Raw genomic sequence first — 13,221 nt, forward strand, 5'->3', positions numbered from 1 at the left:
TTTGGCATTATCTATCAAAATGAAAAATGCGTGAACTATTTAAATCTAACAAAGACAATTCTAGGACTCCAATGAAAATATTTACATGTACATTAAAGGGTTGTGCACAAATATATATGTGTGTGTATCTGTGTTCATGCAAAAATATGTACGCGCATGTGGCTTAGGTCTACACACAGGAGAATTCGAATTTACATGGGTAATAACTATTCCTTTCATTTAGGTAATGCTTTATATATGGTCCAAAACACATGCTTATTTATTTTTTCCTTGGAAACTCAGGAATGGGTACTATCTAAGACTTTTTAAAGCAAAATAAGTTTATATTCTATTACATTCATGTGAAGTTATTTATTTAAAGAAAGGGAGCTGGTTCGGCAGACCCAAAGAAATAATGCATATGCAGCCAGCTTTGTCACTCTCCACGTGGCTTGGGGTAAGGGAGGTTGGGAAAGGATGCAACACTGGGATAGGCAGGGAAAAGGGCTGTGAATGAACAAGACAGGAAATGGCCAATTCAGGACCTTGGGATCACCCCTTTCTTTACCAGACATTTTCCCTTATTTGTAAAGAAATTTCTCATCTGCTTGTTCCGTTTTACAAATTATTACCTCCCATGTACCCCTTTCAAAGATAGCATGACCTGTGTTTGTTCTGAATGATTCTGTACATTAAATGTGAAGTGGTGTCACTTAATTTAATTTTATTTCATTTGTTATCTATCTCCAACCGATTAAAGGAAAAAAAACATCCAGGGCATGGGTTAAATTTGGACGTTTACGCTTGATAAAATATTCAATATGCCAGTAGCTGAAGTAGTTTCCCCCCCCCCCCCCGATCTCAGAACACTGCTGTGCATCCTTCCATCTTTTCTAAATACCTTATTGAAAAGAAACTCTTGCCAAAACACACAACCACCGACTTCCCTCTAATTAGCCCTTAAGGAATTGTTTTTAACGTCTTAATTTCCAGGACACAGATGGAAGCTTGAGTTCTGTTTATGAAAGACTTGGGCTTCTTTTTAATTTTTTTTTCTTTTTATTTTATTTGCTGACAAATGGAACAACCCACTGTATTTTCTTCAAGGATAATTTTCCACAGGCAGAGGAGAGGTAAGAAAGCAATTGAGCTCTTTCATGAATGGAGATTGTAAGACGCAAACACAAAACATTAAGTTCTCCCTCAGGAAATAATGGCATGATTGTGCATGAGCTCAGAGCAGGCAGAAACGCATGCATACATGCACATATATGTGCACCCACATGAACACATATGTTAACACCAGCGGTGAATAGACGAGAGGAAGAAAAAAGGAGAACAGTGCTACAGAGAAGGAAGTGGCTCAGTAACATAGTGCTGATAACGAACCGAGCACCAAGGTGGAGCTGCTGAATTGGAGGATTTGGGCAGAGCACTTGCGTTTTCAGAGGCAGAAAAAAGAGTGAAACCAGTAATGAGATCTGGATGCCAACTTCAGGCCAGACCTCAGCTATGACAAGTGATTCTGAATTGTCTCTCCCATAAACAGTCTCTCTTTATTCCTTGCCATGCCACAATTTTATGTTGGATCGCAACATAAGCAACTGAAAAATTATATTTACCATTCTCCTTTGCAAGTAGAGGTTGTCACGTGACCGTTCTGGCCAATGAGACATAAGTAAAAACCACCGCACAGGGTTTTTGAACAAAACTGTCAAAGGGGCCTGAGTCTGCTGGCACACAGGTTTTGCCCTTCCCCGCTCTCTTTCTTCCTTCTTTCTTCTTGAAAGAAAAGCAAGATGGCTGGAGCTGTAGTGACTGTAAATGAGATCATGAACTGACCTTCTGGATGGAAGACAGACTGTGGGAAGCAGGACAGAAAAGACAGACGCAGCCTAGAACACTGATGAATTCACAGAGCTACTGCACAAGCCTCAGACTGCCTACTTGCAGACTCTGACAAAAGAAAAATAACATCTCATTGGTTTAATCCACTGTTTTTCAGTTTTCTGTTATTAGCAACTGAATGCAAGGCCCAACTCATTCAGAGGGGCTCTACAGAGAGGATGTTTGAGCCAGATAAGACTTGCGTGGGGAGGGCTCTTCGATTTCTGAAAATGTAGAGCTCTGAAATTGTCCCTCTGCTTCTACTAAAAACCATTAAGTAACACCTATCAGTATTCAGGAAGCAGGTGAATCTCTCACTGTACATATACCAAGAGAAAGTCAACAACAGCCATAGTCAACAGCAAGACTTCCCGGATAAAATGACCATGTCTACAGGCCAGCAACCTTTGCTCCTCATCATTTCCCAGGACAACACAATTTCCTTCAACCTATATTTACTAGACTAGTTTCCAAATGGATGAAATTGATGTGGAGTGAACTGTTCCAGGATTTCTCTGAACAGTAGCACAGAGAAATGATGGCAAAGCAGGAATCAAAATTAACTCAGAGCTGGTTAGTCCTCAGATGAACTTTCCCGCTGGCATTGGTTGGTTCTAGGCCCTACTCACCTCTGCAGCCTAAATTTCATCCATTTTACCCCCTCCTCTCCTCCCTCCCCCACATACCTTTGTCTCGAGCCACTTATAACTACATGTAATTAATAAATACATCATGCTAGTTGTCAGTCTAACTTTTCACACATGCTTGTTTCTCTGCTTGCCTGTTCGTTCCCTCCTTGCCCCCTCTTCCATATAACTCATATTTGTCCTTCAGGACTCACCTCTTATTCTGCTTCTTCCTAAAAGCCTTCTGATTCTCTCCTTCCCATCCTACCTTCACATGTAATGGACTATGTGTCTTCATTTACTTCCTGGGCTTGCCGCTACCACAGGCCTTACTACAGGGAACTATCACATACTTCTGTTTCTTCTAGAGTTGTTGGGATCGTGAACTACGTAGGATCCATTTTTGACTCCTAAGCCTTAATGCAATACATAGTACTTAGAACTCATTAAATATTTGCTGAGTGAATGGATGTCATAAATTATTTAAAAATGTTTTCAATATTTTCCTACATCTGCAATGCTTCTCTAGCATTGAAGTTAAGTATAATATGTCCTTAGGGTAATTTGCTGACATAAGGCCAGGAACTAACCAAGCTTCATCATAATGCTGGATTAACTCTAAGTGATTTCAAGTTGAACACGCAGAGGGAAATAACTTAATGTAAAACTTTCTTCTACATTTTAATGTTTATGGCAAATTATTCTGGTGGTTTACAAACTCCTCCTCTATGTTTCATGCAGGTTTCTGTATTTCAGACCAAGCAAGCTTTATGTGTCAACTAATTTAGGATTAGGGATTGAAGGATGATGCCATAGGTAAAAAGAGTTGAGCAGACATATATTTATTCATTTATCATGCATTAAGGAGGCTGGTCGTCTTGTGGGAAATTGGCAAATGCAGTGTAACACCCTGGGGGATGAAGGAGGAGTACTTGACATTAACCCACAAGCATCCGTGGTGGGTCTAACTAAGCGATCACAGCATTCTTTCATACATGTCCTATGTGTTCCCCCAGAATCTTTCCTAACATAAATCTTCAATCAATCATTAACAATTAGAGTCAACCTGTAGAATAAAAGTTCTTTGTTATGTCTGAGGTAGATACAGGATAAAGGGGTTTGGGCATCAAGAGAATTATTAACCTGTACATATGAATGGTATATGTATATCTTGGCACATTGAAGAGTGTAAGAATGAACTGTAATGAGACAAGGAGGACCACAGATTGATCCTGAGAGATATAATAGACAGGCTTATCTGTGTCAGCTAGAGGTATCTATTTTCAGACTTGGGTATGCCTCAGAACCACTGGAAGATCTTGTTAAACCACAGGTTGCTGATACATCCCCAGAGTTTTTGAGTCAGTTGGTCTGGGGTGAAACCTAAGAATTTGCTTGTCTCACACTTGGAGAATCACTACCCTTGGTATTTGAATTAAGGTGATTCTAGCCCATATTTGGAAAAGGTTTAGAAGACTGTAGAAAAAAATAAATATCCCCCAAGGATAAACTTTGTGCTAGGTCTAAGGACAATATAAAGAAAGAGATTGCCGCGGGGATATGAAAGACAGTGTGGGGAATATAATCAATATTCAAAATCAATAAAGATTTTGTAGGGTGTCAGATGGGCACTGGTCTTATTAGGGAGACCACCCCACGTCATGGAGGGTGTAGATGCCTGACCACTGCACTGTACACCTGAAGCTGAAGCTGAGCAATACTGAATGTGAACTATAATTTAATATATATATAGATATATAGTCATGGGATATGGAGTACAGCATAGGGAATAGAGTCAGTGGAAATGTAACAGCCATATACAATGTCAGAGGGGTTGTAGATTGGGGGAGAGAGATTATCACTTTGTGAGGGGTGTAAATGCCTAACTATTACATTGTTTTGTATACCTGACACTAAAAAAAAAAAAAGAAAGAAAGAAAAAGAAGAAAGGCACGCCCCTTTTCTCAAGGAATGAACAGTGTCCTTAGACATCTAAACAGGCTCTACCTGGGTGATCTCATTCCCACCGATAGCCTACCGCTATTTCTGCACTGAATATTGACAAATATGTATTTCTACCTTTATTAACCCTCCTGAAAATCAGACTCATGTGTTGAGATGCTCACTGACTTTATCATCTTGATGTCCAATATATATCTTCCACACCAGAGGTGGCAAATAGATTTATCTCCAGTGACAACTAAAATTGATAGTAGCTGTGCTGAACTGAGAATGTTTCTGAAGACAGGATCAGGTTCAAGGTGGGGAAAAAAAAAAGAAAACATTGATTAATTTGTCAGAAGCATAAGAGCATTTGGTATTGCCATCTGAGTGGGAAACTGTAAACGTCTCTGGACCCAAACTATTTCCTCCTCTTCTTTTTCTTCTATTAGTGAATTAAGTGAAGAGATTGGAAGGTGCCTTTTGTTCCCTTTAGAGCTAAAACGACAGCAAGTATAACCCTGGGCAAACAAATCTGCTCTTATATAATTATTTAATATAAATTACCTTGCTTTAGAATTTGTTGTTCAAATATTTGAGTATTTTCTATATATAATTCTGTAATTTCTTTCTAGTTTAATTTTGTTCTAACCAGAGAAACTTTGTATTATTCAGTTCTTCTAAATTTGTAAATGTTTGTTTTAGGTCCAATGAATGCCTTAAAGATTTTCTTTTTTTTTTTTTTTTCTTCAACAATTTGATGTGTCTTGATGTTGTTGATTTTGGTGGTTATCTTTCTTGGACACATGGTTTGTTTGTTTTTCACTAATTTTGGAAAACTCTCAGCCATTTTCCCTTCATATATTCTGCCCCATACTATATATATTTTTTTTTTTTTCCCTGTGTTACCAACTACACATATCTCAGAACATTGTATATTGTCCCATAGTTTTTGGATACATTTTTGTGCCCCTCCCCCCATACACACGTACTCTTTTTTTTCTTCTGTGTGTTTACTCTTTGATAATTTTTATTGACCTATCTTCAAGTTTATTGATTGATTCTTTCCTTAGCTTCAAGTCTACTGATTAGCCTGACAAAACAGTTTTTCATTTATCATACTATTTTTTTTTCATTTCCACTTGATCATTTCTCATGGTTTCCATATTTCTATTGAAATTTTCCATATGATGATGCATATAGCTCACCTTTTCAGCTAGTGACTTTAACAGGCTCATCAAAATTTATTTCAAAACTTCCCAGTCTGATCGATCCAACAACTAAATTGTATCTGAGTCTGGTTCTGTTGATTATTTGGTGGATTGATAGTGTTTTTGCTTCTTTGCGTGTCTCATAAATTTTGCTTAAATGCTGTGCATCATGTTCAGGACAGTAGGAACTAGGGTCTATGATATGTCTGCCCAGAAATTGAGGTAACTCTCTTTTGCTTGGTCTTCAGTGTGGAGACTGAGACTACCTGTTTGCTAAGTAGTTGAGCTGAGTTGGGCTGTATCGTTTCTATCATTTCCTTCCATGCACCATAGTCTTCAAATTCCTCTAGGGTTACTTTGTATTTAGGGTACAAGCTGCTTTTCCAGAAGGTTTTCCTCATGTCTGCTTCTCCTTGAGCTTACGTCTTTCCCTTTTGCCTGTGCCTCAAAGAAAGTCTCATTTGCCCCTGTCTCAGGAGAAGGTTGTTGTTACTTGTTACTCAAAGCTCGCTAAACTGGTGATAAACGGTTGAGGGTGGTTTTTTGTTCTGGCTCAGCTTTGCTTTCAGGGAGGCTCTGTGTCTCCATTGGTTCATTGTGGGGCCTTCTCATTGATCCTGTTCCTTCCCCCACCAGTAGGGTGTCCTCGTTGTGGGACAAGAGTGTGTTCCTGTCCTCCTCCTAGATATGGAGAGATTTTTGATCCTTTCTTCCAGCTGTAATTGGTCTTCATCTGTGCCTGAGGGTAACAAGGTTTGTTGTCATTCCCTTAGTGAATTACAACTTTTGTTCCCCGGGGGCAATAGAGGAGGAGGATTCCTATGGAGCTTCATAACTGCTGTCTCCTGTTCCCTGGCCTGCACCACAGGGATTTCTCATCCTCTGTCCTGTCTCCAGTCTTTCTCTCGAGAAATCTGAGAGAAGAATTTGCAAGTGGCTGTGAACTCCCACTATATGTGTGATTCCCATGGGTTCTATACTCTCACATTAGGTCTCTTAAGGTCAAAGTAAAAGTCATAGATATTACATTTTTTGCTAATGTATTCATTGTTTTAGCTGTATCCTAAAATATGATATGCTTTGTGTCATGACATTTCATCTCAAACTATTTTCTAATTTCTCTGTGACTCCTTTGACCTATGTTTGTTTAGAATTATGCTATTTGATTTCCAGATATTTGGGATTTTCTAGATATCGTATTGTAATTGATTTCTACTTCAACTGTGTTGTGGTCAGAGAGCACACCGTATCATTTCAAACCTTCAAATTTGTAAGACTCAATATCATTTTGGTCAGAGACTGTGTTCTACATATTGTTGATACTTTGACATTTATTAGTTTGCTTTATGTCCCAGGATATGCTCTATCTTGGTGAATGATACATGACCACATGAGAAGAACATACATTCTGCTTTTGTTGAGGGTACTGTCCTATAATGTAAAATAGTTGTGTTGTTGATAGTGTTGTTATAATCTTATATGTACTTGTTGATTTTGTTCTCTATTTTTTACTAAATTGCTAACTAAGAGCTAGGTTTTTAAATCTCCAACTATGATTGGGGTTTTTTTTTTTATGTCTTTATTTAGTTCTGTCATTTTTTGCTTCATGTATTTTGAAATTCTGTCCTTAGTTGCACAGTGATTTAGTATTATTATGTGTTCTTCATGAATAGATCTTTTTTTAAATGTCCAAACCTGTAGAGAATTGTTCCCCCCTCCCTCCACCAAAGGACACTTTTTCTTTTTCAAGATTTTTACTGCAGAAGGGGAACAGGTCTTTATTGGGGAACACTGTGTACTTCCAGGACTTTATCTTTCCCCCAGTCATGTTGTTGCCCTTTCAGTCTTAGTTGTGGAGGGTGCAGCTCAGCTCCAGTTCCAGTTGCTGTTGTTAGTTGCAGGGGGCACAGCCCACTATCCCTTGCGGGAGTCGAACTGGCAACGTTGTGGTTGAGAGGATGTGCTCCAACCAACTGAGCCATCCGGGAGGCAGCTCAGCTCAAGATCCTGTGTTGAATCTTAGTTACAGGGGGTGGAGCCCACCATCCCTTGCGGGACTCGCTGAGTTGAACCGGCAACCTTGAGGTTGAGAGCCCACTGGCCCATGTGGGAATAGAACCAGCAGCTTTCGGAGTTAGGAGCACGGAGCTCTAACTGCCTGAGCCACCGGGCCGGCCAATGAATAGATCTTTTTTATCACTATGAAATGTTCCCTCTATATCTAGAAATAATCTATCTTAAATTCTACTTTGTTATTAACATAGCCATAGCAGTTTTCTTATATTTAGGGTTTGCATGGTATAACTATACCCTCTTACTTTCAACTTGCCAGTGTATTTAAATATATTGAGTATTCTTGTAGTTTAATTGGCTAGATCTTTTTTTAATCAAGTCTGAGAACTTCTGTAATTTTATTGGACTAAGTCCATTTGTATTTACTAAAATTACTGAAGTGCTTTGATGTAAATTATGCCATTTATTGGTTTTTTTCTATTTATACATTTATTTTTTTGTTCCTTGCTTCCTGCCTTCTTTTGGATGAACCAGTTATTCTTTAGCATTGTGTTTTATCTACTCTGAGAACTTTTTGGCATTCCTCTTTGTGTCATTTTATTGGTTCTAAAAATTTCAGCATGTATTTTTAAGTTATCATAGTTTATCTTCAAAAAGTATATCACTTCAGGAACAATAAAACTAATTTAAGGTAATGTAATGCCATTTACCTCTCTTCCTATCTTTTGTGCGTTTGTTTTATATTTAACTTCTACATTACTATGAAATTCACAGTACATTGTTTACATTTTTTCTTTAAACAGTTAATATTGCATATATATGACATATTTTAAGGTGTTTTATATTTACATACACATGCACGGTCAGACAATTAGGTTCGCAAACTTAATTGTCCAACCGTGTGTGTGTGTGTGTGTGTGTGTGTGTGTGTGTGTGTATATATACACAAAGAGACAGAGGGTACCAAAAATAGTACACACATTTTAAGAAAAGAAAACTGTATTAAAATTCTAATACTCGGTCAGCCAGTTGGCTCAGTTGTTGGGTTGTAGTGCTCATAAAACCAAGGTCGCCAGTTGGATTCCCACATGGGACAGCGAGCTGCGCCCTCCACAACTGGATTGAAAACAACAACTAGACCTGGAGCTGAGCTGCACCCCACCCGCCCCCTGCCAACTAGATTGGGGGAAAAAAAAAAAGGCTTGACATGGAACTGATGGGTCCTGGAAAAAAACACGGTTCCCCAACATTCCCCCAAGTTTTTTTTAAAAAAATTGTAATAATATATATCGATAATAAAAGATGAATACAAGTCACATTTGACTTCTGCAATTACAAGAGGTGCTCAAAGTGGTTACCATCAGCATCCAGACACTTCTGATTATGGCAAACTACTGCTTGAGCAATATTGGCCAAAGTGTCCACTTGTATACATTTTTTTGGGTAAGAAAATGTACATATTTTAAGAGATATTATCCATGTATTACTTTTTGAAGTTGAAATGAATTATGGTAGCAACGTGTAGTATGACGTTCGCTCAAAAGTTGGCTTTAATCAAATGAATGCTAGCATCATTGATTGTATTACAATTTTAATTCAGTTTTGTCCTTTCTTAAAATATGTATACATTTTTTGACACCGTGTGTGTGTGTGTTTATAATTTGGTATTGCTTCTTTGTCCTTCCTCAGAATCAAGTTCCACTTAACATTACTTTCCTTTAACCTGAAATTTATTTTTAATCATTTCTTGAGATAGTAGTCTGCTCAGAATGAATTATTTGAGATTTTTGTCCTTCTGAAGATGTATTTTCTTTGCCTTCACTTATGAAGCATATATATGCTGGAGAGAGTGTAGGTTAAGTTTATTTCCCCTGTACTTTAAATATATATACTCACTGTCCTCTGTCCTCCATTATTTCTGTTGAAAAGTCAACTAATTTTGAATCCCTGCTCCTGTAGTGTATCCATTTTCTCTGGCTGCTCTTAAAGAGTTGCTGCTTATTACTCATTTTCAGTAGTTTATCCTTTGGGGAAAATCTTGCCCATGTCAATAAGGATAGAAAAGAAAAGATAGGATTGGAATATAGCAATAAACTGTCATTCCGGTACTCTGTGATGATAGTGGGGACCTTTTACCTATGTGATGACAGGGTCTTCTAAGGATGTCTAGTCTTTCCCTTCACACAAGGCCCACTTTCTCTGAGAGAAGGATTCCATAGCTGAGAACAGTATGCATTCTCCCACATTGCTCAGTAGATTTCACTATCCCCAGCCCTTATACACACGCACATCTGCCCTTATTCTGGCCACAAAAGAGGCCCTTTCTTGCCCTTTTTAATCAGGGTCCTACAGTGAGAATTTGAAAGCTCAAACATCAATCTGCAACCTACACCATCATAGGGTTAATTCTATCAGAAAACCAACCACAGATCACACTCAGAAACCAGAACAGGAATAAGTTTCTATGGTGCATTTTATAAAATGATTGTTGGAAGTAACCAATTTTGATGCACCTACTCTTTCCAACTTCACATTTATTTTGGAACAACACAGGCAATGACTTTACTCCCACAGTAAAACCACGCTTACCTGAGTAGCACTAACTCCATGACCTGGCACACCTCTGGAAGGCTCCAATTAGCATTAAGCCCACAGCTGCATTTTAGCACTGCTGCCACCATCTGCCTGCTGGTCTGAGGGGGAGCAGCCCACTCATGGTTGCCTGGCACCCTGTGCTTGAGGCTCTAGAGCTAAACTCTCATTTTGCCTTTCATCTTCCTTTATGAAGGTTGCAGAGCACAAGATGTTGACCTCTGATTTGAGGGAAGTCAAAAATAGAATGCTCTCATTGGAAAGCATCTGAGAACAAAATAAACAACAAAAAAATGTACAACGGTAGACTCGTCTTTTGATTGCAAGGGCCAGAGGGCCTGTCACATTCTAATTGACATACTCTCAAATTAGATGTCTTTGCTGGATTATATAACTGCATTAATTCATCACTTCGTCTTAAAATGAGTTTATTTTTAGGGAAAGATTCATGAAGGGATTAAATAGAAGTGACAACAAAACTAAGCAAAGCTCATAGTCTCTATTGCAATGCTCAAAACCAGGCCAAAGGGTAAAATATCATGTGTTTTAATACAATGTACAGGCTGCCTTAATGGACCAGAGTGGTTTGGGTTTTTTTTGAAAAATTAACTTCCTGTGTTTGGCTACATGTCCATATTTTCTTTCGTCTTCTTGAAGATTTAGGAGGAAGTAAACAAGAATTAGGGTCCTTAGCACATTTTATGTGTGACAGGAGCCATTCTCTACCTATGGCTCAGTCTGGAAAAGTCAGGAAGCAAGAAATTAAAAAGGGTTTATGAGAAATTCTTTTATCATCCCTCTTGGACATTATCTCCAAAAGCATCTTCCTTAAATTCCTGTTAAGGCAAGGTGTTGTTTTTTCCCCACTCGGGCAAGGTGGGAATGACTGAAATTAAGAGCAAGGGACATACGTCCAGCTTCCAGTATACGGGAAGGAAACTGGCCAATAATTTTGGTAAAGGCATGAAAGGACTGTCATTCCATTAGAGTTGTAATTTAAGCAGAACTTCAAATTGACCCACATTTGTGGTGGAGGTGGTAGAGACTGTTGAGGGGCGCTCTCCTACAGCCTTAGGAGCAGAAAAATTCTCATGAAAGTTTGGCAACAGTAAACTCTGCTGCCATAATCCTCTGCGTGCACTTAAGTCAATAACAAAAATGCAGTGAATAGTCAAGAGATTATACTTTTTGCTACTCTTATTTGAGGTACATCTGACTTAAGGTACCTGCATTTTTCATCAGTGCTTGTGGACATCATATGTTTTAATACTAACAGAATGCTATCAGAAACCTATCATGGAGCTGAGAATGGTTGTGTGCTTACTTGCAGAATTCTAAAAGAGGTAACACCACTTGCAATGTTTCACCATCTCAATTAAAAATGCTCCGGTCAGCAGTATATATTTCTCATTGGAAAAATGGCTTGGAAATAGATTTCCAGTAAATATTTCAGAGTTAGGAGCAAAGCTTACTGTAAATGTGTGAATTTAAAATTGGGACGATCAGCCAATTATTCTTTAGCTATGTAATTACTAGTCCTTCCACTTAGAGTTAAGCATTAAAAGATTATAACCTTGCCTTCCACATAGAACTACAGATGGTTTTATGAACCGATCAAAATGGAAAATCATTAGTAGGGCAAAAATAAGTAAAACAAAGTTAAAATATTTTTGGAACAATCATTTGAGTTTGAAATGTCCAATATAGACAAAAGGGACTTCAAAAGTTGAAGAAAATTGGTCTCACATGAAATTTGCCTCAAATGTTTGGCTACCTTTCAGAAAAATAAAGCTACTTTGAACTGGCCTTTATCTTAATTAAATATGATCAGTTGCTATAAATAATTAGGTGAACTTTTAAAATTTTTCTTCAACATGGAAATTTATAAATTAATATTTAGTATGCTTATTTTGAAATTTTAAACATTCAAATGCATACAAATTCTCTTAAAATTCTCTTATCCCTGAATGGGGAAAAATAGCTTAACTGCAATTTCAATGTAAAAGCAGGTTTAAAAAATCAACATCTCATAGGAACACTTTCTAAATTAAAACCTGAAAGTCTCTTTGAAAATATAAAAACCTCATACTCTAAATATTACTTGGTCTGATTCTTATTCTGTGCTATGAATCAAGGCTTTATTCACAAATGCAAGTAGAAATGAGTTTGTGATTTTGAGATGGTTTAAAGATGAATGAAATCCAGGATAAGGTTAAAAAATAGGAGTATATTTTAGGTTTTAAAATGTAAGGTCAAGTAGTAGTTTTTTGAGTTAAATCCAAATTCCATTCAGGGGTGCCTTCCAAGCTGCAGCCCTTCCTCCTGCCTCGCACATTCCAGATACAATCAATTCATTGCTTTCTGTTCTATGAAGCAATTCCTCCTGGTGTTTTCCTAGGACAAAACATCCTTTCAGTGTATGGAGCCCTTGTCAGGAAGCATTCCCAAATTAACCCATTTCTCCCATTCATATCCTTCTTCTGGGATGACTCAATCTGCTTCAAAACGGTTTCCCGTAACAAAGATTTACTTGGTGCCAATTCTGTGCAAAGCTTTTATAACTAGACTGTGAGATCACAAAAAATAATCCTGTCTCTCCACTATATCTTAATGCCACATCCTCCACAAAGCTTTCTCTGTTCATTTATTTGGAATTACTACCTGCATGTCTTTTTTCATTCTCATAGTTACTTTGCACCTCTTGCTAATGTATATTTAATTACTCTGTGTGTTGCGGTTATTGGTTTGCATGTGTGACCCATGTGTTTCTGGGTTTATATTTAAATGGAATAAAAATAACAACAGTAAACTACATTTTGCTGGTTTGTTCTTTTTTTTTAACCTACTAATTCCAAATACAGACCTCTACAAAAATCCTGCCCTCAATTATATCTGACATTAGCAGTGGAGCAGTTCATGGTTCCTTATAAATGAGACCTCTGCTCCTATATGATAGCTGTCATGTGACTTCC

The sequence above is a fragment of the Rhinolophus sinicus genome, chromosome X, assembly GCF_036562045.2.
Source record: "Rhinolophus sinicus isolate RSC01 chromosome X, ASM3656204v1, whole genome shotgun sequence".
Taxonomy (NCBI): Eukaryota; Metazoa; Chordata; class Mammalia; order Chiroptera; family Rhinolophidae; genus Rhinolophus; species Rhinolophus sinicus.